The 27,415-nt window shown below is 44.4% G+C and overlaps 1 long non-coding RNA gene across 1 annotated transcript; it reads right to left on the bottom strand.

Moving 5' to 3' along the window:
- Positions 1-11,494: 11,494 nt before the first annotated feature.
- Positions 11,495-17,071, bottom strand: LOC134343803 (uncharacterized). Its single transcript, XR_010017323.1, has 3 exons — positions 16,964-17,071; positions 14,829-15,029; positions 11,495-12,120 (listed from the first exon to the last, which is right to left on the bottom strand). It is a non-coding gene; the product is annotated as an uncharacterized LOC134343803 (long non-coding RNA).
- Between the last annotated feature and the right edge of the window lie 10,344 nt (positions 17,072-27,415).

Here is a 27,415-nt window from a genome sequence, read left to right on the forward strand (position 1 = left end):
TGTGTGTTTAGTTTCATTTTTTTAGTGAAGCACACACATATCATTTAAGAGGCTCCTGGATAGGTACATGGAGCTTAGAAAAATAGAGGGCTATGGGTAACCCAGGGTAATTTCTAAGGTAAGGACATGTTCGGCACAGCTTTGTGGGCTGAAGGGCCTGTAATGTGCTGTAGGTTTTCTATGTTTCTATGTTTCCCTATGACATGATAGTGTAATGATATACTGAAAGTCTTTCACGTATTTCTTGCATTTAACCCATAATGACTTATGTAAAAAAACATAGAATGCTTCATCATACAATATATTTACAATATGTGTGTATGTGTGTGCATATATATGTATGTGTGTGTGTGTGTGTGTGTGTGTGTGTGTGTGTGTGTGGGCGTATATATATATATATGTATGTATATGTGTTTATGTGCATGTATATATATGTATATGTGTGTGTGCGCATATATATATATATATATTTGTGTGTGTGTGTGTGTGTGTATATATATATATAATATATATATATATATATATGTGTGTGTGTGTGTGTGTGTGTGTGTGTGTGTGTGTATACGTATACACACACACATTATACTATATAATACGACTACTATATAGCCATCTACCGCATAGTAAGTTTCAAATTTTCCCATTCAAGCCTAAAGATTTCATTGTGGTGGAGGATTTCCTGCTCTTGTGGGATAACGTCTTTCCTGACCGGGGGATCTCTCTGCTTAGCAAGTGAGGCTTGTGGCTGTGGGACAGCCTCATTTCTGGGGGCCCCTCCATGCTGGTTGCAGGAGTGACTCTGGGACCGCAGGAATTGGTACTGACAGCTCTGGCCATCTTTCTTCTCTAACAATTACCTCTGCTCTCCTCAACTGATCGATGTGTTGTCTCCAGATGATATCACAGGCAATCTCCATTGTCCAGGAGAGAAAAAGGAGAACAGCTGTGACACATCCTTTAGCCTCGGGGCATCTACAACTGCTTGAATTTCCTCTGCACACTTGTGTGTCTATGGTCTGACCACAGTGAATCATGCTTTGTTTAAAGAATTCACACTGGTTGCATTGTGCTCTGAGTTCATAATCTTCTAAACTTTTTAACAGTGTCTTGAGATTTTGGAGATTTTCGTTATCATCCTCATCGGTAAGAATGATGTCATCCAGGTAACACTGAGTTCCCCGGCAGCCGGGTAGCAGCTGGTCCACAGCTTTCTGCCAGACGACAGGTGCAACATAAGCCTATTAATTTGGACTCTTCTTCCATCTTCATCAGTGGTCAGCCTCTGCTAAGTCCACTTGGCTGAAACGTTTTCCTCCAGAAAGGTTTGCAATGGAATTAAGGTTTGGACAACCCAGAAGTACTGGGTTGATGGTGACCTTAAAATCACCATGGATCCTGACAGACCCATTCTTCTTGGCTACTGGCACCACTGGCATTGCCCATGGGCTCCACCCAACCTTGGAAAGAATTCCTTCAGCCTCCATGCGATCTAACTCATTACTACTTTATTACGGTTGGTTTAAGGAGCTGGATTGCCTTTGTAACACTTGGGTGTGGCATTTTCATTTAACATTATTTTACCCTTGATAAGTTTGAGTTTTTCAGTGTCAATCCTGAATACTGTGGTGGCCACTTGCTTTCAGCTGACTCTATTGCAAAGGATGTGGCATGCAAATAGTGGCTGGGTCTCCAGTCGAGCTGTAGCTGTCTCAGCCAATCACTCCCCACAATGCTGACCCTCCTGATTTTATCAGATACAAGCCCAATGTGGCTTGTTGGTTGTTGCATGTCACTGTTTAAAAGTCATTCCCTCAGGAGTATCGTTTCTCTGCTATCAGTTGTATATTTCAAGGTTCAAAGATTCAAAGTATCTTTCTTTCGAAGTATGTCTAAGTTATATAATGTTGAGGTTCTCCTGCTTACAGGCAGCAACAAAACAAGCAACCCAAAAGAACCCAATAAGAAAAGACCGGCCCCCAATGGGCAGAGAGAGAGAGAGAGAGAGAGAGAAAGAAACAATTCCTGCAAACAAAAAAGCAAGCATCAGCATCCTGAACAAAACGGAGTGCATAACCCTGAAGCCTGGAGCGGTCGGAGCACACCCACAGCCTCAGTCTCGGTTCCTCATACAGCAGGGCAAATCACAGACACTAAAACTGGAGCCAGACACCGCCCCAGCGTCAGTGTCCAGGAGAGCAGAGTGAAACATCGCGGAGCAGGGCTGGCTCAATCCTCATCAAACATAGGAGCAGAATTAGGCCACTGACCCACTCAGTCTGCCCTGCCATTCAATCATGGCTGATCCTTCTTCCTTCTCCTCAGCCCCACTCCCTGGCCTTCTCCAGTCCCACCACCCTGCCTTTTCAGGTTTAGGTGGATGAGCTCCAAAACAACCCCACTCCAACTCCTGTCAGCTCTGCTCTATCCAACACAGTCCCCGACTCTGACTTCATCTTGAATGTGCCTCGACCGCACTCCGATTCCATCATGCACCCACGTGCCTCAACCCTTAGATCAGCCCTGTCTTTGCTCGTCTCTTCGTTGTTTGAGGTGATTTTTTACCACAGTTTTCCACAGAAAAAGTGTTATTAATAGAGTATTTAGTCAAATTTCTTGCTCCAGTTGTGCCATCTTAGTGTAAGGGGTTTCTTCTTTTAGGTTACTGCGTATGCTAATCAAAATGGCTTCTTTGTTATGTTATAATGAAAATTGTTTCTCTGTGATGTTCACTGCTGAGACACTGATTCTTTTTCTAGCATCTTGTTTGGATTATCAATAATGATAAGGAGGAAATGAACCAATCGGTGTCCATGTTATTCTTTTTTTGGGGAGATACTCTGTCTCACATAGGTGGGAACTGGTGTGTTTGGCGGACTTTTCAGGAGAGACCAGGAGAAGACGGACGTGCTGATCACCTTCGGCGGTCCCGAGCGGCGAGTCGAGGGGGTTGGAGGGGATCGCAGGTGAAGAGAGAAGACCCCGGGTATTTAAGCTCCAACTGTGTGCATGAGGAAATTGAACTTTGAGAAGTCTGGCGCCTTTTTCTTTTATATTGTATCTCTATTAATCTCATAGTCCCAGTAAGATTTATAAAGTGTAATCTGTAAAGTGTACATTGTGTGCTGTCTGGTGTTTGATGTTTGAGGTTGTACCAGGTGGCATTGCACAGTAACCAACACAACCGGGAGACACGGTTAGGCGGTGGACGTGGTTTCCCCTAGGTAAATACGAGCCAATATAGCTGAGTGTTACATTAGAAACACAAAAAGCCTACAGCACAATACAGACCCTTCGGCTCGCAATGCTGTGCCGAACATGTCCTTACCTTAGAAATTAGCTACGGTTACCCATAGCCCTCTATTTTTCTAAGCCCTATGTACCTATCCAGCAGTTTCTTAAAAGACCCTATCATTTCCACCTCCACCACCACCGCTGGCAGCCCATTCCACGCACTCACCACTGTCTGCATAAAAAACTTACCCCTGACATCTCCTCTGTACCCACCTCCAAGCACCTTAAAACTGTGCCCTATCGTGCTAGTCATTTCAGCCCTGGGAAAAAGCCTCTAACGATCCACACGATCAATACCTCTCATCATCCTATACACCTCCATTAGGTCACCTCTCATCTTCCACCACTCCAAGAAGAAAAGGCCGAGTTCACTCAACCTATTCTCATAAGGCATGCTCCCCAATCCAGGCAACATCCTTGTAAATCTCCTCTGCACCCTTTCTATGGTTTCCACATCCTTCCTGTAGTGAGGCGACCAGAACTGAGCACAGTACTCCAAGTGGGCTCTGACCAGTCTCCTATATACATAGAAACACAGAAAACCTAAACCCCATACAGGCCTTTCAGCCCACAAAGCTGTGCCGAACATGTACTGACTTAGAAATTACCTAGGGTTACCCATAGCCCTCTATTTTTCTAAGCTCCATGTACCTATCCAAATATCTCTTAAAAGACCCTATCGTATCCGCCTCCACCACCGTTGCCAGCAGCCCATTCCATGCACTCACCACTCTCTGCATAACAAACTTACCCCTGACATCTCCTCTGTACCTGCTTCCAAGCACATTAAAACTGTGCCTTCTCGTGTTAGCCATTTCAGCCCTGGGAAAAAGCCTCTGACTATCCACACAATCAATGCCTCTCATCATCTTATACATCTGTATCAGGTCACCTCTCATCCTCCGTCGCTCCAAAAAGAAAAGGCCGAGTTAATTCAACCTGTTTTCATAAGGCATGCTCCCATATCCAGGCAAGGTCCTTGTAAATCTCCTCTGCACCCTTTCTATGGTTTCCACATCCTTCATGTAATGAGGCGACCAGAACTGAGCACAGTACTCCAAGTGGGGCCTGACCAGGGTCCTATGTAGTTGCAAAATCACCTCTCGGCTCTTAAACACAGTCCCACGATTGATGAAGGCCAATACACCGTATGCCTTCTTAACCACACAGTCAACCTGAGCAGCTGCTTTGAGCATCCTATGAACTCGGACTCCAAGATCCCTCTGATCCTCCACACTGCCAAGAGTCTTACCATTAATACTATATTCTGCATCATAATTGACCTACCAAAATGAACCACCTCACACTTATCTGGGTTGAATTCCATCTGCCACTTCTCAGCCCAGTTTTGCATCCTATCAATGTCCCACTATAATCTCTGAGAGCCCTCCACACTATCCACAACACCTCCAAACTTTGCGTCATCAACAAATTTACTAACCCATCCCTCCACTTCCTCATCCAGGTCATTTATAAAAATCACGAAGAGTAGGGGTCCCAGAACAGATCCCTGAGGCACACCACTGGTCACTGACCTCCATGCAGAATATGACCCGTCTACAATCACTCTTTGCCTTCTGTGGGCAAGCCAGTTCTGGATCCACAAAGCAATGTCCCCTTGGATCCCATGCCTCCTTACTTTCTCAATAAGTCTTGCATAGGGTACCTTGTTAAATTCCTTGTTAAAATCCATATACACTACATCTACTGCTCTTCCTTCATCAATGTGTTTAGTCACATCTTCAAAAAATTCAATCAGTCTCACACCTAACAAACTCCACCCCAGCTAAACCCCTTATTCTAGAGCAATGCCAATCAATATTTGGGAAATTAAAATCTCCCACCACAACAACCCTGTTATTATTACTTCTTTCCAGAATCTGTCTCCCTATCTGCTCCTCGATGTCCCTGTTACTATTGGGAGATCTATAAAAAACACCCAGTAGAGTTATTGACCCCTTCCTGTTCCTAACTTCCACCCATGGAGACTCCGCAGACAACCCCTTCCATAATTTCCTCCTTTTCTGCAGCCATGACCCTATCTCTGATCAACACTTCCACACCCCAACCTCTTTTGCCTTCCTCTCTGTCCTTTGTGAAACATCCTGGCACTCGAAGTAGCCATTCCTGCCCCTGAGCTATCCAAATCTCTGTAATAGACACAACATCATATCTCCAAGTAGTGATCCATGCTCTAAGCTCATTGCTTTGTTCATAATACTCCTTGCATTAAAATAGACACATCTCAAACCATTGGTCTGAGCGCATCTTAAATATTTTCAGGCTTCAGATCAGTATCTTTGAAATAGCGTTCAAACTAATTTGGAGAATGACTGGAGCAGCCAAGCCTGTGTCCAATTCCATTGTAATTAATCTGCCACTGCTCTCTTAGAAACTGCATCTTGAATTTTTAGCTTTTTCTCTTCCCTATACGTTCCATTTATTTTTGTCTGTCTGCCTAACAGCAATTTCAACTGTTCTTTTAAATGCGAGTTGTGCTTCCGTTAGGAGCCATTTAGCAATGCTTTCTTGTAAGTGTAACTCTCAGTTTGGCTGGAGGCTAAATCTAGAGAAGGACAGCCCCTAGCCTGGCCAAACTTTGAGAAATCTTGTTTGGGTGGATGCTGCGTGACATGTCCCCTGTTACAAATCAATACCACAAAATAACAAACAGTCCGCAATATGCAATTAAACGATTGAGCTTTATAATTCTTAATCTGACTCTAGGGTTAGTGAAGAAAATAAAAAGAAGGGCCCATTTTAATGAAACAGTCTAACGTGCACATTGGGGATCACTGATTTGTCCAGTCGTTCCCCATCGAGCTCCTCCGAGCGTGGCTAATTGTCGGACCCTCGCTCCAAGTCCACACTGTCCGGCGGAATATCAACTCTCTCCACTCGTGTCTTCTCTCTTCATCTCTCGCCGACAAAAGACCGCGAATACCTTCTCTCAGACCCACAAGAAAGAAACAGCATGCGTCTCATTGGATGGTACACATTCCAGAGTCCTGTTATCTCTACTCATAACCCAAACACTGCTGCTACAGAGAAACCAGTACATTAGCCGTGAAACCTCACAGAGAGGCTGTTACAGTAGCAGTGAAACCACATGTTACATAAGCTTCCACAAACTAAATGATCCCTCAGTAAGCCCATCACTAAACTAACAATCCTCAGAGAATTTCTTCAATTCAACCATATAAGGTGAATTGGATTCCCGTTGCTTTCAGTTCCGCTTGTGAATCCTAAAGCGTTCTGCAATCAGCAATAGTTTCAGTTCTAAATGTTTCGGCGTGGCATTCATGATATCTGCAAAGGTCATTACAGCTGGGTTGGTCGAACTTCTAAGCCAAGCTGTATGCTCGTCAACCATTTACACTCAGTAACACAGGCAGTCGCTTTTCACTGCTATTTAAAATACTGCTCCATTCGTTCAGTCCTCCTGTCTGTTATGCAATTGGATGTGTCTGTCCCTCCAAGGTAGCCCCTATTTCTGCTTTTTATTTATTTATTGTTATTGTTACCCAGTGCTCACTGTTTATGAACCCGTATATTTTGTTCATTTCTGTTTTTTTGTAACTTGACAGTCTCTCTCCCCTTCTGAGGAAACACGTTCTGCACTTTTTTTTTAAACTCGAATGCAATTCTCCCTGTTCCACAGACATCTCGGGATCGTGTTAAAGGAGACAAATTGTGTGAGTAAAAGCAAACAAATAACATTGAGAACATGAGTCGTTGAGCCTGTGAAGGTCTGCAGGTTGTGGAATCAGTTCAGCGTTGGGGTGAGGGGTTCACACTGGTTCAGGAGCCTGATGGGTGAGGGCCAATAACTGTTCCTGACTCTGGTGGTGCAGGACCTAAGGCTCCTGTACCTCCTGCCCGATGGCAGCAGTGAGACAAAATGACAAAAAAGTCACCGAAATGAACCAAGTCCGTGTGGGTTCCTGATGAATGAAGGCATTTCCTCATTCAGGAAATTAGAAACTGCATCTACAAATTTACAATATTTTATTTCAACACCTTCTGCTGATGAAGGGTTATCTCCATGGTAACGTGGTAGCCAGTGTGACGCTATTACAGCGGGGTGTTACAGTTTGCAGCTCATTTCCAACACCATCCACAAGGAGTTTGTACGTTCTCCCCATGACCAAGTAGGTTTCCTCCGGGTGCTCTGGTTTCCTCCCACAGTCCAAAGACGTACTGTTTAGTAGGTTAATTGGTCACCGTAAATTGCCCTGTGATTAGACTGGGGTTAAATGGGTGGGCTGCTGGGCAGCACCATTCTTTGGGCCGGAAGGGGCTGTCCTGCCACTGTCTATACAGAGTTTGTAGGTTCTCCCCATAAACATGTGGGTTTCCTCCGGGTGATCCAGTTTCCACTCACACTTCAAAGATGTGGGGTTAATAGGCTAATTGGTCACCGTAAATTGCCCTGTGATTAGTGTTGTTGTTTGTCTCTGAGCCTTGTGGTGCATCAGGTGGCAACTTTGCTGTTTCGTTAGTGTTTGTCTGTCTTATACAAGGCAGAGTTGCTGGCTTGACACTCAGCCCAACACAGATGGAGAACACGCCTGGAGCTGGCCGGGGCGGGCTGGAACCGGGGCCCACTCATCTCGTAGTCTGATGCAGATGCCACCACAGCACCAGCCGGTGGTCAGGTTTGGGTTAAATAGGTGGGTTTCAGGGTGGTGCAGCTCAAAGGGCAGGAAGGGCCTGTTCTGCTCTGTATCTCAATAAATAATGGAAAGGTACACCGCATCCGGGCTTTCTCTGGTTCGCGGACGGTTTCCCTCCACGCCTCTCTGACATAGTGGGGAATTGCGTACAAGGCAAGTTACAGCGGTGGTTTGCCATTGCCTTCTGCCGGGTGAGTTTCCAAAGAGATCACCAGCTCGTAACCCAATTTTCATGTTTTATATTGGTTCCTCAAGGTTGTCATAGGTGGGGTAGGGGCGTCGTGGAGATAAGCTCCCGCTACCTGTTAAACATTCCCAATGGTGAGCATCTCAAGTAGCCTCTAACAACCTTCCCGCGTGGCTTAGCTACTAAGCCTTGCAGAATTGTTTCTACTGAGAGGAGAAGGGGCAAAGGCAAGTTATTGGTGCCTTAAAACCAATCATTTCGGTGGGGCTCATCAGCTGTGGGTTGGCAGCTCATCTCGGAGAAGGAGAACTCTGATCTCAAACCTCTGCTGCCTTGCGGCTGTATTCACTCAAGGGGAAGGCTTCGGGAGTAAACCCTGCGGACCTGAAGTCCCTAAAGCAGTCCTGTGTTGAGTTTAATGTTGATTGGCAACTCCTGCAACACTGTTAGTGTCAAACTCTATTGGTCCCTGCTGTTCCTTTGGATCATTAGCAGCACAGAGAGGGGGAGCCTGCTGAACGGGCAACAGCTTGTTGTCCGCATCGTACGGACCTGGTTTGCGTATCACAAACTGGAATGCAGCATCTATTGTCAACCTCGAACAGCGGAGGGCCTCAAGTGGGAAGAATTGCTTATTACATAACAAAAAAAAGTCCTATCTTAGGAATTGAAAGAGGTGAAAGTATTCCCGGGACAATAATCACCTTAAGCATTGTGGAGTGTGGCGGGCCCTGTTTGATTCTGAGTGAGTAACTGAACCAGTCAAAAATGAAAGTAGATTTATTATCCAAGTGTGCATATCTCACCATATTCATTTTCTTGCAGGCATTTACAGGGAAATAAACAGGATTTACGAAAAACTGCACATAAACAAAGACTGACAAATGACAATTAACCAATGTGCAAAAGAAGACAACTTGTGGAAATACAAATAAATAAATAATACTGAGTACGTGAGTTGTAAAGTCCTTGAACGTGAGTCTGTAGGTTTTTAACCCCTCCTCCCACATAACCCTCCATTTTTCTTTCATCCAACTCAGAGACTCTGAAATGTCTCTAATGTATCTGCCTGCAGCACCACTGCCGGCAACACATTCCATGTACCCACCACGTTCAGTAGCAAACCTCCCTCTGACATCGCTCCTATACTTCCCTCCAATCACCTTAAAATTATTTCTTTATTCATTAAGATACGGTGCGGAATACGCTGTATTATGATCTTGTGGTTTAATAACCTTCTGGCCCTTTGAGGCACAACCATGCCCAATCACGGGAAATTTACAATGACCAAACCGACACGTCTTTGGGCTGTGCGAGGAAACCAGAGCACCTGGAGTAAATCCATGTGGCCTTGGAGAGAACGTACAAACTCCTTACGGGCAGCGTCAGGAATTGAGCCCGTGTCGCCTGAAAGGTTAAGCGTTGTGCTAACCACTATGCAACCATGTTGCTCCCCTGCTATTGACCATGTCCACCCTGGGGAAAAGTCTCTGACTGTCCGCTTGATCTGTGCCTCTTTTCGTCTTGCACCTCTCATTCTCCTCTGTTCCAAAGAGAAAGCCCTAGGTCGCTCAATCTGTCCTCATAAGACATGCCCTCTAATCCAGACAGCATCCTATTAAGTCTCCTCTGCAGTCTCTCTAAAGTTTCCACATCCTTGCTATAATGAGGCGACCAGAACTGAACACAATATTCCAAGTGCGGTCTAACCAGGGTTTTACAGATACTCACAACACGCTGGAGGAACTCAGCAGGTCGGGCAGCATCCGTGGAAACGATCAGTCGATGTTTCGGGCCAGAACTGTTCATCAGGACTGTAGGGGGAAGGGGCAGAGGCCCTATAAAGAAGGTGGGGGGAGGGTGGGAAGGAGAAGGCTGGTAGGTTCCAGGTGAAAAACCAGTAAGGGGAAAGATAAAGGGATGGGGGAGGTGATAGGCAGGAAAGGTGAAGGAGGAATAGGGGAAACACAATGGGTAGTAGAAGGAGGCGGAACCATGAGGGAGGAGGTAGGCAACTGGGGGAGGGGGCAGAGTGACTTAGGGATAGAGGAAGGGAGGGGGAGGGAATTACCGGAAGTTGGAGAACTCTATGTTTATACCAAGGGGCTGGAGACTACCTAGACGGTATATGAGGTGTTGCTCCTCCAACCTGAGTTTAGCCTCATCATGACAGTAGAGGAGGCCATGTATGGACATATCTGAATGGGAATGGGAAGCAGAGTTGAAGTGGGTGGCTACTGGGAGATCCTGTCTGTTGTGGCGGATGGAGCGGAGGTGCTCGACGAAGCGGTCCCCCAATCTGCTTCGGGTTTCTCTACGAAGCGGTCGAGACTACCTAGACTACCGTCTAGGTAGTCTCCAGCCCCTTGTTATGAACATAGAATTCTCCAACTTCCGGTAATTCCCTCCCCCTCCCTTCCTCTATCCCTATTTCACTCTGCCCCCTCCCCCAGCTGCCTATCACCTCCCTCATGGTTCCGCCTCCTTCTACTACCCATTGTGTTTTCCCCTATTCTTTCTTCACCTTCCCTGCCTATCACCTCCCTGCTTCCCCTCCCCCCGCCCCTTACTGGTTTTTCACCTGGAACCTACCAGCCTTCTCCTTCTCATCCTCCCCCCACCTTCTTTATAGGGCCTCTGCCCCTTCCCTCTTCAGTCCTGATGAAGGGTTCCAGCCCGAAACGTCGACCAATCTTTTCCACGGATGCTGCCCGACCTGCTGAGCTCCTCCAGCATGTTGTGAGTATTGCTTTGACCCCAGCATCTGCAGATTATTTTGTGTTCAGGGTTTTACACAGCTGCAATATTACCTCATGGCTCCTTCACATCAAGATCTGAGAAAACGTGTTCTTTTCAAGCAGCCTTTCTTAACCTTTTTGCTCTGGAGGAACCCTTGAAATAATTTTTAGGTTTCAGAGAACCCCAGTGTAAAAATTGTTATATCTACAGCTCACAGTATGTTAGCATGATCAGTAAGTTATAGATATAATAACCCAAAATAATTGTTAATGCTCTTTTGAGTAGAGAATGAATTTTTAGCCAACTTCTCTTGAAAAAAACAGGTAGTTAAACTTAGCTTACCTTTCTCGAAATTAATCTTTCTTTCCCTTTCATAAATTTTAAAAACTCATAAGAAAAACACAATAAATTTCTGTTAAATAACTGGCTTAAGCCAAAATAGGATTTAATTTTTCTAAAGGTAGGCCTGGTAGATTTAATTTAAATAAAGGTTGTAAATTGATTTTAATTAATGTCATTTACAACATTTACTGACAATGTTGCATAGTAAAGTTACTAAAAACCACAAATCAATCAGTATGAATAAAAATATAGCCTAAGACATAATTTTATACAAAACTTTGAAAAAACATTTTCTTACTAAGTGATATGATCAATCTCAAATATAGCCCTAGCATGTGAAACCTGTGCTTGTTTTTTGCTGCACAACTATTCAAATCTGGGTCAGACTTGAGATAAGCACACATAGATTTCACCTTCAACTGAACTGAGACAATTTCTATCCTTGCTCTTGATGCTTGTTAAACAAGAGAAAGCTTGCTCACGCATGTAAGAAGTTGAAAACTGCAGCAAAATGTTCATTGCTTTCCTATGAGTGACAGGATACTCTTCTTTCACAGAAATCCAGAACTTGTCCAGGGGCAGGTTGGTAAATCTCATCTTGAGTGCACGATCAGGCTGCAGCTCACAAAGTTCTTCTTCTCTCAAATTCAAGTTCTCAAGCTGAGCAGAAGTTTCAGAGAAAGGGTCTCTCGCCCAGTCATACACGTGTTGAGATGGATGAAAAATATTGTTCAATTTGTAGAGTTCGATCGCTCCCATAATTCAGTTGGTGGCACATAAGGGGAAGTTGAGGGAGGTAATTTGGGAGGGAGAGGCTAACATCAGAGACCAAGTTGGGCGAGTCCGTTCAATGCTTGGAAAATGCACTTCATGCTCTTCATCAGCCTGTACAAATATGAAAGAAAAAAGGAAATAATAGCAATAAATAAATAAATAAGTAATACATATTGAGATTATGAGATGAAGAGTCCTTGAAAGTGAGTCTATAGGCTGTGGGAACAGTTCAGTGATGGGACAAGTGAAACTGAGTGAAATTATCACTGCTGGTTCAAGAGCCTGATGATTGAGGTGTTTCTGAACCTGGTGGTGAGGGTTCTGAGACTCCTGAACCTTCTTCCAGATGGCAGCAGTCAGAAGCAAGCATGATCTTGGATGTGGGGGTCCCTGATGACAGATACCGCTTTCTTGTGACATAGTGTGGATGTGCTTAATGGTTGGGAGGGCTTTACCTGTGATGGACTGGGTTGTATCCACCAGTTCTTGTGTGTTCAGAATTAAATTGAGGGTGTTTAAGGAGGAGATTGACAGGTATCTAATTAGCCAGGGTATCAAGGGATATGGGGAAAAAGCAGGAAATTGGAACTAGATGGGTGAATAGTTTAGCTCATGGGGGAGCTGCGGAGCAGACTCGATGGGCCGAATGGCCTGCTTCTGCTCCTTTATCTTGTAATCTTGTGATCTTGTGAAATTTCTGACCTATATAATCAACCAGAATCCATGCATCAGCTTTGTTTTCATGTATCACACTCATTTCCTACAGACAAAATAAATACAGCTCAGATGGGTCCATGTCTCAATCCATTGAACTTTGCCGAGAATGCCTTCACACCAACGTAAAGAAGAATTGAAACTTCATCTCTTTTTTATTCTTTATTTACTTATTGAGGTAATCACAGAGTAGGCCCTGTCAACCTGTCGAGCCCCAACAACCCCTAACAACCCTGGTTTAACCCTTCCCTAATCACAGGACAATTTACAATGGCCAACGAACCACGAACCCACCAGTTTGTCTTTGGACTGTGGGAGGAAACTGGAGCACCCAGAGAAAAGCACGCATCCCATGGGGAGAGCATACAGATTCCTTACAGAAGAAATCTGAACTCTAATGCCCCAAAAGGTGATGACATTTTGGTAACCAATGCACTGCCCTTTTGCCTCTATTCCTCTGTCTATCAAATCCCCCCCTTACCAAATGGTCAGTGAACGGATTTCAGTCTGATCTATGTACGCCTCAAGTGAAAATTACCCACACAATCTCCAAATAGCTGGGACGATGAGAGGGTTGATTTCACATGGAGCCTATTTACAAATTAAACTGGCTTGACTAAAATGAAAATGCTCAGGAAATAAATTATAGGTGAAAAGCTATTTTTCTGTAAACTGGAACTAATCCTGGATCTTTAATTTACATCAAATGCCATATTTGAAGAACCATTGCAAGGAGAATTGATTTCTGCAGACTTGATGACTGACCATAAGACATAGGAGCAGAATTAGGCCATTCAGCCCATCAAGTCTGCTCCACCATTTGATCATTTATTATCCTTCTAACCCCATTCTTTTGCCTTTTCCTCTAACCCTCCGCTTTAAATATACCCAATGACTTGGCCTCAACAGCCATTTGTGATGATGAATTCTGCAGTTTCACAACCCTCTGGATAAAGAAATTCCTCCTCATCTCTGTTTTAAAGAGACATCATTGGATGCTCCCACTGTAGGAAACATGCTGTCCACGTCCACTCTGTCTAGGCCTTTCAATAGTACAAGCAATGAGCAAAACCCACATGAAAGAACTACTTCCCTATGTAGTTTAGTTGCCAGCCAGTTTCTAGAGTAGCGGAAGTCGCAGTTTTTAAGCTACCACTTTTACTTGCTTCGGTTTTCAGTTTCCAAAAGTCCCCTGCAAGCCAGTGAAAATCCACACAAGCTGTTTTGTGCACACTTACAAGATGCAGGCCTACGCACCTTTGAAGCTATGGAAAAGCTGTTATTCCAGTCACAGTTGAAAACCATTTCAGTTCCTTGGAATAAACAGTTGATGTTCAAGCTGGGACCCTTAATCAAGACATACTGTTATTCCCCATTCTGGATCCCCCCTTACCCCTTCTCTTCTCCTCACTTGCCTGTCACCTCCCTCTAGCAGCCCTCTTCCTTCCCTTTCTCCCATGGTCCACTGTCGTTTCCTGTCAGATTCCTTCTTCTTTACCTATCATCTCCCAATTTTTTTACTTCACCCCCTCCCCCACCCACCCATCTTCCCCCTCTCCTGGTCTCACCTATCGCCTTCTTGCATGTACTCCTTACGCTCCCCCACCCTCTTATTCTAGCTTCGGCCCCCTTCCTTTACCATCCTGGTGAGGGTCGTTAAACTGCCACAAAGAAGCCATGCTCTCCGGTTGGAAGAGCAACACTTCATATTCCGTCTGGGTAGCTTCCAACTTGATGGTATGAACATTGATTTCTCCAAGTTCTGGTAATTTCTCCCCCTCCCCCTTCCACATCCTGCCTCCCCTCTCAACCCTTCTCTTCTGCTCACCTGCCTATCTCCTCCCTCTGGTGCCCTCCTCTTCCCTTTCTCCCATTGATCCACTCTCCTCTCCTTTCAGAATCCTTCTTCAGCCCTTTACCTCTTCCATCGATCACCTCCCAGCTTCTTGCTTCATCCCCCTCAGCTGATCTCACCCATCACCTTCCAGCTTGTACAGGTCTCGCTCCACACCCTCCCGTTCTGGCATCTTCCCCGTCCTTTCCAGTCCCAGTGAAGGGCATCAGCCTGAAACATCGACTGTTTTATTAATTTCCAGCTGCCTGACCTGCCGAGTTCCTCCAGCATTCTGCGTGTGTTGCTCTGGATCTCCGGCATCTGCAGAATCTGGTGTGTTGATGATTTCCCGGGAAGTGTTTTGTGTTGTGACTTTGCTGATAACTTTAGAGCCAGCATTGTGTTTAAGCTGTCGACATTCTGCAAGGATGTATTTCAACAGTTCACAGAATGGGAGCGGTTCTGAACCGAACTGTAAGGTAGAAATGGAGAGATTAACTTTGTATTTCACACAACCAGTGGAATGCATTATTTTGTGTTAACAATTGAAACATTCTGAGGATGTGCTGGGGGGCAGCCCATGGTTCCAGCTGCAACATAGTATGCCCACAGCTTACCAACCCTAACACACGTCTTTGGAATGAGGGAGGAAACCGGGGCACCCGGAGAAAAACCATGCGGTCATGAGGAGAGCGTAGAAACTCCTCACAGACAGCTCCGGGAATTGAACTCTGATCGGTGGTCCCTGACGCTCTGAAGCATCACACAAACCACTTTGCTACCGTGCCATTAATCCCCGAGAATGAGTATTTCTAATTCTCATCTCCAGAGACCTCCTATCACCACATTACACTCGGGACAGCGCGCAGACGTGATGGTTAGCGTTATGCTTTACAGTGACCCAGGTTCCATTCCAGCCACCATCCATAAGGAGGAGTTTTCCCTGTGACTACGTGGGTTTCCTCCGGGTGCTCTGGTTTCCTCCCACACTCCAAAGATGTATGACCGCACTGGTGGCCCGCGGGGTAATTTCTCTTGGCAGAGTTTCTACAGAGAAGCAGCTGCTGACAAGAGACTCAAGGTCCATTTGTCTCTGTACTACACTGTGCCACCGAGACCACCGAGACCAGGGTCATCCACTCTGTGGGGAAGCTGGAAGTAAAACCGAATCAGGAAGTGTTGCATCTGTTACAACAGGAAAGCAGAAGCTGTCAGCTGCAGCACTGCTGTTCCAAGACATAACTTTATTAAAGGGCTTCTTCCCACCAGATCTTTATTAAAGGGTTTCTTCTTACCAGAACTTTGTTAAAGGGTTCCTTCCTACTTGCATATCATTGCTGAGAATTTCTTGCTCTGTAACCAGCAAAGCTGAGGAAGGCAAGGCTGCGGATGCTGTCTGTGGACTTCAGCAAGGCCTTTGACAAGGTCCCGCATAGGAGGCTGGTCAAGAAGGTTCAGCTACTCGGCATTCAAGATGAGGTAGTAAATTGCATTAGGGGCTGGCTTTGTGGGAGAAACCAGAGAGTGGTAGTAGATGGTTGCCTCTCTGACTAGTGGAGTGCCACAGGGATTGGTGCTGGGTCCATTGATTTTTGTCATCTACGAGGGGTGATTGATAACTTTGTGGCCTAAGGTAGAAGGAGTCAATTTTAGAAAACCTAGCACATTTATTTTTCAACATAGTCTCCTCCTACATTAAACTCATCAGTTAATAACTCATCAGGGGTGATTAATAAATTCATGGCCTAACGTAGAAGGAGATGAGTTATTAACTTCAAACTTTCTGCATAATCACTCAAAGAATTGACCTGCATGTGCATGTAACGAGAGCTGTATAACTCCTCTCCTTCTACCTCAATCACCCCTTGAATGTCAATGATCTGGATGATAATAGGGTTAGCAAACATGGTATAAGACCATAAGATATAGGAGCATTTGGCCCATCGAGTCTGCTCCACCATTTCATTCATGGCTGATCCAATTTTCGTCCCAGCTGCAATCTCCTGCCTTTCCCCATAGCCTTTCGTGCCCTGACTAATCAGGAATCTATCAACCTCTGTCTTAAATGTACCCAATGACCTGGCCTCCACAGCTACCTGTGGCAATGAATTCCACAGGTTCACTACTCTCTGGCTAAAGAAATTTCTCCTCATAAGACCAAAAGCCATAGGAGCAAAATTAGGCCATTCAGCCCGTCGAGTCTGCTTTGCCATTCTATCGTGGCTGATCACGGATCCCACTCAACCCCTTACACCTGCCTTCTCACCATATCCTTTGATGCCCTGACTGATCAGGAGACGATCAACTTACACCGTAAATATACACACGGACTTGTCCTCCACCGCAGTCTGTGGGAGACCATCCCACAGATTTACTAGTCTCTGGCTTAAAAAAATTCCTCCTTACCTCTGTTCTAGGCTGGCCGGTGGTGCAATGGCATCAACGCCGGATTCTGGAACGAAGGCTCCCGAGTTCGAATCCGAGTCGGGCCACCCCCTGAGCACGCTTTCCATCTGTGCCGGGTTGAGCGTCGAGCTAGCCACTTGGCCTCGTAAAAAAGAAGGGTTGAGTGAGGAACATTCATATCGTGACCCGGTTAATCCAAAAAAATTAAAGAGGCTAGACGAGAGGAGGTTAGTTCACAACAGGGGGATGGGAATGAGTGCAGAGAGACAGAGGGGTGTAAAGTGAGGGTAGAAGCAAAAAGTAGTAAGGTGAAAAGTAAAAGTGGCAGGCTGGCAAATCCAGGGCAAGCATCAAAAAGGGCCACTTTTTCAACATAATTGTATAAGGGCTAAGAGAGTTGTAAAAGCGCACCTGAAGGCTTTGTGTGTCAATGCAAGGAGCATTCGTAACAAGGTGGATGAATTAAAAGTGCAGATTGTTACTAATGAATATGATATAGTTGGGATCACAGAGACATGGCTCCAGGGTGACCAAGGATGGGAGCTCAACGTTCAGGGATATTCAATATTCAGAAGGGATAGACATGAAAGAAAAGGAGGTGGGGTGGCGTTGCTGGTTAAAGAAGAGATTAATGCAATAGAAAGGAAGGACATAAGCCGGGAGGATGAGGAATCGATATGGGTAGAGCTGCATAACACTAAGGGGCAGAAAATGCTGGTGGGAGTTGTGTACAGGCCACCTAACAGTAGTAGTGAGGTTGGGAATGGTATTAAACAGGAAATTAAATATGTGTGCAATAACGGAACAGCAGTTGTAATGGGTGACTTCAATCTACATGTAGATTGGGTGAACCAAATTGGTAAGGGTGCTGAGGAAGAGGATTTCTTGGAATGTATGCGGGATGGTTTTTTGAACCAACATGTCGAGGAACCAACTAGAGAGCAGGCTATTCTAGACTGAGTATTGAGCAATGAGGAAGGGTTAATTAGCAATCTTGTCGTGAGAGGCCCCTTGGGTAAGAGTGATCATAATATGGTTGAATTCTTCATTAAGATGGAGAGTGACATAGTTAATTCAGAAATAAAGGTTCTGAACTTAAAGAAGGGTAACTTTGAAGGTATCAGATGTGAATTAGCTAAGATAGACTGGCAAATGGCACTTAAAGGGTTGACGGTGAATATGCAATGGCAAGCATTTCAAGATCACATGGATGAACTACAACAATTGTTCATCCCAGTTTGGCAAAAGAATAAATCAAGGAAGGTAGTGCACCCGTGGCTGACAAGGGAAATTAGGGATAGTATCAATTCCAAAGAAGAAGCATACAAATTAGCCAGAAAAAGTGGCTCACCAGAGGACTGGGAGAAATTCAGAGTTCAGCGGAGGAGGACAAAGGGCTTAATTAGGAAGAGGAAAAAAGATTATGAGAGAAAACTGGCAGGGAACATAAAAACTGACTGTAAAAGCTTTTATAGATATGTGAAAAGAAAAAGATTGGTTAAGACAAATGTAGGTCCCCTACAGACAGAAACAGGTGAATTGATTATGGGGAGCAAGGACATGGCAGACCAATTGAATAATTACTTTGGTTCTGTCTTCACTAAGGAGGACATAAATAATCTTCCGGAAATAGTAGGGGACAGGGGGTCCAGTGAGATGGAGGAACTGAGCGAAATACATGTTAGTAGGGAAGTGGTGTAAGGTAAATTGAAGGGATTCAAGGTGGATAAATCCCCAGGGCCAGATGGTCTGCATCCTAGAGTGCTTAAGGAAGTAGCCCAAGAAATAGTGGATGCATTAGTGACAATTTTTCAAAACTCTTTAGATTCTAGACTAGTTCCTGAGGATTGGAGGGTGGCTAATGTAACCCCACTTTTTAAAAAAGGAAGGAGAGAGAAACCGGGGAATTATAGACCGGTTAGCCTAACATCAGTGGTGGGGAAAATACTAGAGTCAGTTATCAAAGATGTGATAACAGCACATTTGGAAAGCGGTGAAATGATCGGACAAAGTCAGCATGGATTTGTGAAAGGAAAATCATGCCTGACGAATCTCATAGAATTTTTTGAGGATGGAACTAGTAGAGTGGATAGGGGAGAACCAGTGGATGTGCTATATTTGCATTTTCAAAAGGCTTTTGACAATGTCCCACACAGGAGATTCGTGTGCAAACTTAAAGCACACGGTATTGGGGGTAAGGTATTGATGTGGATAGCGAATTGGTTGGCAGACAGGAAGCAAAGAGTGGGAATAAACGGGACCTTTTCAGAATGGCAGGCAGTGACTAGTGGGGTACCGTAAGGCTCAGTGCTGGGACCCCAGTTGTTTACAATATATATTAATGACTTGGATGAGGGAATTAAATGCAGCATCTCCAAGTTTGCGGATGACACGAAGCTGGGCGGCAGTGTTAGCTGTGAGGAGGATGCCAAGAGGATGCAGGGTGACTTGGATAGGTTAGGTGAGTGGGCAAATTCATGGCAGATGCAATTTAATGTGGATAAATGTGAAGTTATCCACTTTGGTGGCAAAACCAGGAAAACAGATTATTATCTGAATGGTGGCCAATTAGGAAAAGGGGAGGTGCAACGAGACCTGGGTGTCATTATACACCAGTCATTGAAAGTGGGCATGCAGGTACAGCAGGCGGTGAAAAAGGCGAATGGTATGCTGGCATTTATAGCGAGAGGATTCGAGTACAGGAGCAGGGAGGTACTACTGCAGTTGTACAAGGCCTTGGTGAGACCACACCTGGAGTATTGTGTGCAGTTTTGGTCCCCTAATCTGAGGAAAGACATCTTTGCCATAGAGGGTGTACAAAGAAGGTTCACCAGATTGATTCCTGGGATGGCAGGACTTTCATATGAAGAAAGACTGGATGAACTAGGCTTATACTTGTTGGAATTTTGAAGATTGAGGGAGGATCTGATTGAAACGTATAAAATCCTAAAGGGATTGGACAGGCTAGATGCAGGAAGATTGTTCCCGATGTTGGGGAAGTCCAGAACGAGGGGTCACAGTTTGAGGATAAAGGGGAAACCTTTTAGGACTGAGATTAGGAAAAACTTCTTCACACAGAGAGTGGTGAATCTGTGGAATTCTCTGCCACAGGAAACAGTTGAGGCCAGTTCATTGTCTATATTTAAGAGGGAGTTAGATATGTCCCTTGTGGCTAAAGGGATCAGGGGGTATGGAGGGAAGGCTGGTACAGGGTTCTGAGTTGGATGATCAGCAATGATCATACTGAATGGCGGTGCAGGCTCGAAGGGCCAAATGGCCTACTCCTGCACCTATTTTCTATGTTTCTATGTTTCTATGCCAAAAACAGTTTAAACTGCCTACTTCCAACCACCTGCACCAGGGCCATATCCGTTCATACCCTTGCCATCCATGTACCTATCCAAACTTCTCTTCAATGTTGAAATCGAGCTTGCATGCACCACTTGTACTGGCAGCTCGTTCCACACTCTCACCACCCTCTGGGTGAAGAAGTTTCCCCTCATGTTCCCCTTAAACCTCTCACCTTTCACCCTTAACCCATGACCTCTATTGTAGTCCCACCCAACCTCAGTGGAAAAAACTTGTTTGCATTTACCCCATCTATACCCCTCAGAATTTAGTATACCTCTATCAAATCTCCTCTCAATCTTTTATGTTCTAAAGAATATAGTCCTAACCTATTCAATCTTTCCTTATAACTCAGGTCATCCAGACCCAACAACATCCTTGTAAATTTTTTTCTGCACTCTTTCAACTTTATTTACATCTTTTCTGGAGTTAGGTGACCAAAACTGCACACAATGCTCCAAATTTGGCCTCACCAATGTCTTGAATAACTTCAACTTAACATCCCATCTCCTGTACTGAATACTTTGATTTATGAAGGCCGATTTGCCAAAAGCTTTCTTTACGACCCTATCTACCTGTGACACCACTTTCAATGAATTATGTACCTGTATTCCCAGATCCTTTTGTTCTACCATACTGCTCTGTGCCCTCCCGTTCATTGTGTAAATCCTACCCTGGTTGGTCCTACCAAAGTGCAAAATCTCGCACTTGTCTGCATTAAATTCCATCTGCCATTTTTCAGCCCATTTTTCCATCTGAGGCAGATGCCTCTGCAAGGCATGATAGCCTTCCTCACTGTCCTCTACATCCCCAATCTTGGTGCTATCTGCAAATTTGCTGATCCAGTTAACCACATTATCATCTAGATCATTGATATAGATGACAAATAACAATGGACCTAGCACCAATCCCTGTTCCATGCCATTAGTCACAGGTCTCCAGTTGGAGAAGCAGTCACTTACTATCACTCTCTGGCTTCTTCCACAAAGACAATGTCTGAACCAATTTACTAGCTCATCTTGAATGCCAAGTGACTGAATCATCTTGACCAACCTCCCATGCAGGACCTTGTCAAATGCCTTGCTAAGGTCCATGTAGACAATATCCACTGCCTTGCCTTCATCCACTTTCCTGGCAACTTTCTCAAAAAGCTCTGTAAGATTATTTAGACATGAGTTACCATGCACGAAGCCATGCTGACTATCCTTGATCTCAGTTCATGTCTATCCAAATACTTACATATCCAGTCCCTTAGAATACCTTCCAATAACTTTCCCACTACTGGCGTCAGGCTCACTGGCTTATAATTTCCTGGTTTCTGTTTAGAGCGGAAGAACACTGGCTATCCAAAGTTAAAAGGCTGGCAGAACACCTTGGTCCAAAGATCTGGTACTGTTCTTTAATGATCTAGGATCCTACGCTGGGAAAGCACATACAAGAACTTAAAAAGACTGTTCAACCAACATAGTCTGGTTACCTTGCTTCTCATAGAACTCATAGTTCCACTCTCCCTAAGACATAGAAGCAGAATTAGGCCATTTGGCCCATCCAGTCTGCTCCATCATTCATCGCATTTGCCCTACTGAGGTGCAACACCTCACATTTACATTGTGCTGGAACATGTTGCTGTTAGGAAAAAGGAATTGCTGGGACCTTTGAGAATCACCAGCCTTCCTGCCATCAAGGAAATATGTACTGAAAGGTGCTGGAAAAGAGCCAGTAACTTCATGGAGGATCCCACACATCCTGATCATGGACTGTTTGTCCCACTTCCATCAGGGAGGAGGCTACATAGCGTCCACACCAGAACTATCAGACTTTCCCCAAGCAGTAAGGCTGATCAACACCTCCACCCACTAACCCACCCCTCCACACCCACAATCACCACTACTTTATCATTTCCTGTCAGTCACCATATATACAGACACTCCTGTGCCCCAACATCACTTTATGGACATACAATCAATGTATGTATATAAACTGTTGTGTTTTTTATTATTGTGTTCTTTATTTTATTGTGTTTTTTTTGCTGCATTGGTTCCGGAGTAACAAATATTTTCTAAACGTCTCCTTTACGCTTGTGGACTGGTAATGACATTAAGCAATCTTGAAGTCCCCAGGGCTGGGTGGGATATACCCGGTTACCATGCGAATTGAGATATTAGACTGACTGCTGCACCTTTGCCAATGATCTTTGCGCTGTCATTAGCCTCAGAAGCTGTTCCTAAAACATTGAGTGTGTGTCTTCAGGCTCCTGTACCTGTACCTCCTTGATGCTGAGGGGGCTAGTATCCAAGATGGAGCTGGCTGAACTGCAGCTTTTCCTGATTTGTACAGAGGCCCTCCCAAACCGGATGGTGATGTAATCAGTCAACGCTCACAACACGCTGGAGGAACTCAGCAGGTCGGGCAGCATCCGTGGAAACGATCAGTCAACGTTTCGGGCTGGAACCTTTCGTCAGGACTGAATGTGGCTTTGACCCTGGCATCTGCAGAGTATTTTGTGTTTACGATGTGATCAGTCAGAATGCTGTCCATGGTACAGCTGTAGAAATTTCCTAGAGTCTTTGGTGAAGTACCAAATCTCCACAAACCCTCCTCAAACATAGCTCTGGTGGGCCATCTTAGTGATTGCATCAATACGTTAGGACTAGGATAGATCTTCAGAGATGTTAAAACCTAGGAACTTGAAACTGAATGGCGTTTGTTTCCTCAGCTTCCCCTTCCTGAAGTCCATAATCAGTTCTTTGGTCTTGTCGGCATTGAATGCAAGGTTGTTGCGACACCAGGGGCAGAAGACGCTGGTGGGAGTTGTGTACAGGCCACCTAACAGTAGTAGTGAGGTTGGAGATGGTATTAAACAGGAAATTAGAAATGTGTGCAATAAAGGAACAGCAGTTATAATGGGTGACTTCAATCTACATGTAGATTGGGTGAACCAAATTGGTAAAGGTGCTGAGGAAGAGGATTTCTTGGAATGTAGGCGGGATGGTTTTTTGAACCAACATGTCGAGGAACCAACTGGAGAGCAGGCTATTCTGGACTGGGTTTTGAGCAATGAGGAAGGGTTAATTAGCGATCTTGTCGTGAGAGGCCCCTTGGGTAAGAGTGACCATAATATGGTGGAATTCTTCATTAAGATGGAGAGTGACATAGTTAATTCAGAAACAAAGGTTCTGAACTTAAAGAGGGGTAACTTTGAAGGTATGAGATGTGAATTAGCTAAGATAGACTGGCAAATGACACTTAAAGGATTGACGGTGGATATGCAATGGCAAGCATTTAAAGGTTGCATGGATGAACTACAACAATTGTTCATCCCAGTTTGGCAAAAGAATAAATCAAGGAAGGTAGTGCACCCGTGGCTGACAAGAGAAATTAGGGATAGTATCAATTCCAAAGAAGAAGCATACAAATTAGCCAGAGAAAGTGGCTCACCTGAGGACTGGGAGAAATTCAGAGTTCAGCAGAGGAGGACAAAGGGCTTAATTAGGAAGGGGAAAAAAGATTATGAGAGAAAACTGGCAGGGAACATAAAAACGGACTGTAAAAGCTTTTATAGATATGTAAAAAGGAAAAGACTGGTAAAGACAAATGTAGGTCCCCTGCAGACAGAAACAGGTGAATTGATTATGGGGAGCAAGGACATGGCAGACCAATTGAATAATTACTTTGGTTCTGTCTTCACTAAGGAGGACATAAATAATCTTCCAGAAATAGTAAGGGACAGAGGGTCCAGTGAGATGGAGGAACTGAGCGAAATACATGTTAGTAGGGAAGTGGTGTTAGGTAAATTGAAGGGATTGAAGGCAGATAAATCCCCAGGGCCAGATGGTCTGCATCCTAGAGTGCTTAAGGAAGGAGCCCAAGAAATAGTGGATGCATTAGTGATAATTTTTCAAAACTCGTTAGATTCTGGACTAGTTCCTGAGGATTGGAGGGTGGCTAATGTAACCCCACTTTTTAAAAAAGAAGGGAGAGAGAAACCGGGGAACTATAGACCGGTTAGCCTAACGTCGGTGGTGGGGAAACTGCTGGAGTCAGTTATCAAGGATGTGATAACAGCACATTTGGAAAGCGGTGAAATGATCGGACAAAGTCAGCATGGATTTGTGAAAGGAAAATCATGTCTGACGAATCTCATAGAATTTTTTGAGGATGTAACTAGTAGAGTGGATAGGGGAGAACCAGTGGATGTGGTATATTTGGATTTTCAAAAGGCTTTTGACAAGGTCCCACACAGGAGATTAGTGTGCAAACTTAAAGCACACGGTATTGGGGGTAAGGTATTGGTGTGGGTGGAGAATTGGTTAGCAGACAGTAAGCAAAGAGTGGGAATAAACGGGACCTTTTCAGAATGGCAGGCGGTGACTAGTGGGGTACCGCAAGGCTCAGTGCTGGGACCCCAGTTGTTTACAATATATATTAATGACTTAGATGAGGGAATTAAATGCAGCATCTCCAAGTTTGCGGATGACACGAAGCTGGGTGGCAGTGTTAGCAGTGAGGAGGATGCTAAGAGGATGCAGGGTAACTTGGATAGGTTGGGTGAGTGGGCAAATTCATGGCAGATGCAATTTAATGTGGATAAATGTGAAGTTATCCAGTTTGGTGGCAAAAATAGGAAAACAGATTATTATCTGAATGGTGGCCGATTAGGAAAAGGGGAGGTGCAATGAGACCTGGGTGTCATTATACACCAGTCATTGAAAGTGGGCATGCAGGTACAGCAGGCGGTGAAAAAGGCGAATGGTATGCTGGCATTTATAGCGAGAGGATTCGAGTACAGGAGCAGGGAGGTACTACTGCAGTTGTACAAGGCCTTGGTGAGACCACACCTGGAGTATTGTGTGCAGTTTTGGTCCCCTAATCTGAGGAAAGACATCTTTGCCATAGAGGGAGTACAAAGAAGGTTCACCAGATTGATTCCTGGGATGGCAGGACTTTCATGTGAAGAAAGACTGGATGAATTGGGCTTGTACTCGTTGGAATTTAGAAGATTGAGGGGGGATCTGATTGAGACGTATAAGATCCTAAAGGGATTGGACAGGCTAGATGCAGGAAGATTGTTCCCAATGTTGGGGAAGTCCAGAATGAGAGGTCACAGTTTGAGGATAGAGGGGAAGCCTTTTAGGACCGAGATTAGGAAAAACTTCTTCACACAGAGAGTGGTGAATCTGTGGAATTCTCTGCCACAGGAAACTGTTGAGGCCAGTTCATTGGCTATATTTAAGAGGGAGTTAGATGTGGCCCTTGTGGCTACGGGGGTTGGGGGGTATGGAGGGGGGGCTGGGGCGGGGTTCAGGGTTGGATGATCAGCCATGATCGTGATGAGTGGCGGTGCGGGCTCGAGGGGCCGAGTGGCCTGCTATTTTCTATGTTTCTATAATAGGATACTTGGTACATCTTGACAGCCTCAAACCCTTAGAAGTGAAAAGTGTCAGATTGCTTTTGTTTCCAATTGCACAAACCTTACACCCAAGTTTATCATCCTTGAAGTCTAACCAGGGATAAGTTTCCTTCTTTTTCTTCCACATTTCTTCAGTCCAAACACCTGAACAGGGATACAAGCCTGACTTCGAAGGACCATTACTTTCAGAACGGCATTTGGACCCGTTTAGAAAATTTGAACTAGAAGAAGGCGAAACACAGCTTTTGTCACTTTTACTGTTATCAGTCTCTGTATGTTATTCTTGTTACACTCCTCAGCTTGTTTACAAAAGAAAGAAGTTAATGTTGTTTGCTTAGAAGCCACAGGGTTGTTAGTGAGAAAAATTTACCTTTGTACTAGTGAGTAATCCATGGACGACGACAGATTAGCTTTACTAATGTGACAGAGTCAGAGCAGACAGCAGGGCCCGCAGCGCTGAGCAGTGTCCCTGAGCAGGTATAAAAATAACAGAAATAAAGCAAATAAACTTTTTATGCTTTTAGCCACCTAAATTGGAACCAAGTAATCAAGTATGAAAAAAGAACGTCTAATGAACTATTGCTAAAGACACGTATATTGCTGAATATTAGTATCAAAAGCGGTAGGTTGGCAACTCTGCCTGGTACCGTTTCTCTCTCAGAAATGGTTGGACAGGAAGTGTACCTGTGAGTGTCGATACTCACAATATCCTCACACGTCAGGTATTATATGGTTAGACCAATACAGATCCTGTTTAGTGTTTAAATATATAAAAAGTTAAAGAAATTTGAATCTTTACATAAATTATTATTGTATCTATATGAATAAAAAATATCGTATTTTGGAAGTGACAGTTGTTAACAGGGGAGGAGAGCAACCATTTGGGAGGTTTGTAAATGCGTTTTGTCTGGTTCATTGCCTCACTAAATTACTCTTTTTCCTATCAACACAGAGAAAACGAGCCTCTTCCCAATCAACTATAGTTAGTGGAGCTCGGCCAAGGGATGATCCGCTGTTAATGATAGTTGAAATGATGTAAGACTAGCTTATAGCCTAGAAATGTTTTTTCCCATTTGGCTTCTTAAAAAAAAACTAAATTTATCCAGGTGTAGAAGAGGATTTTGGATGATTACCTTGAATATTTCATCAAAATCAGGCCGAAGATAAGCGAGCAGTGAATTTTTCTTTCATTATGTTGTAAAATTAACCAATGAGAAAATACTCATTCACTTAATGAGAGCTTCCCAGAACTTTGTATAACCACTAGAGGCATATTAAACTGTTCTGTGCATACAGGAGGCATGAGCAACAACAGCAAGCAGTTACTTGTATGTAAGTAATTATATACTGTAAAACACAAGCAGATAACTCGTTGTTAAACTGGAAAGAAAGTGCCTATTAACCCGTCAGATCGATCACCACTGTGGTTAAAGCAAACGTATCTATTATTTCCTCCTGGTGAACTATAAACAGCAGAACAGTGGTCTGGGTTCCACACAGTCTGCTCTGATTAGTGTGGCCTGCCTACCAATCCGTTTTCCGCTTCTTAATCATTGACTATGTATGAGTCTGATCCCAAGAGCCCTACTTGTATGTAACCAACATTTTTTGGCTCGTTATCAAACTCTGTTTTTAAAGGTAAGCTTTATACGTCGCTTGTACACGGAAACACACAGTGAAATGTGTTGCTCATG

This window comes from Mobula hypostoma, chromosome 1 (assembly GCF_963921235.1).
Source record: "Mobula hypostoma chromosome 1, sMobHyp1.1, whole genome shotgun sequence".
In the NCBI taxonomy this organism is placed as follows: Eukaryota; Metazoa; Chordata; class Chondrichthyes; order Myliobatiformes; family Myliobatidae; genus Mobula; species Mobula hypostoma.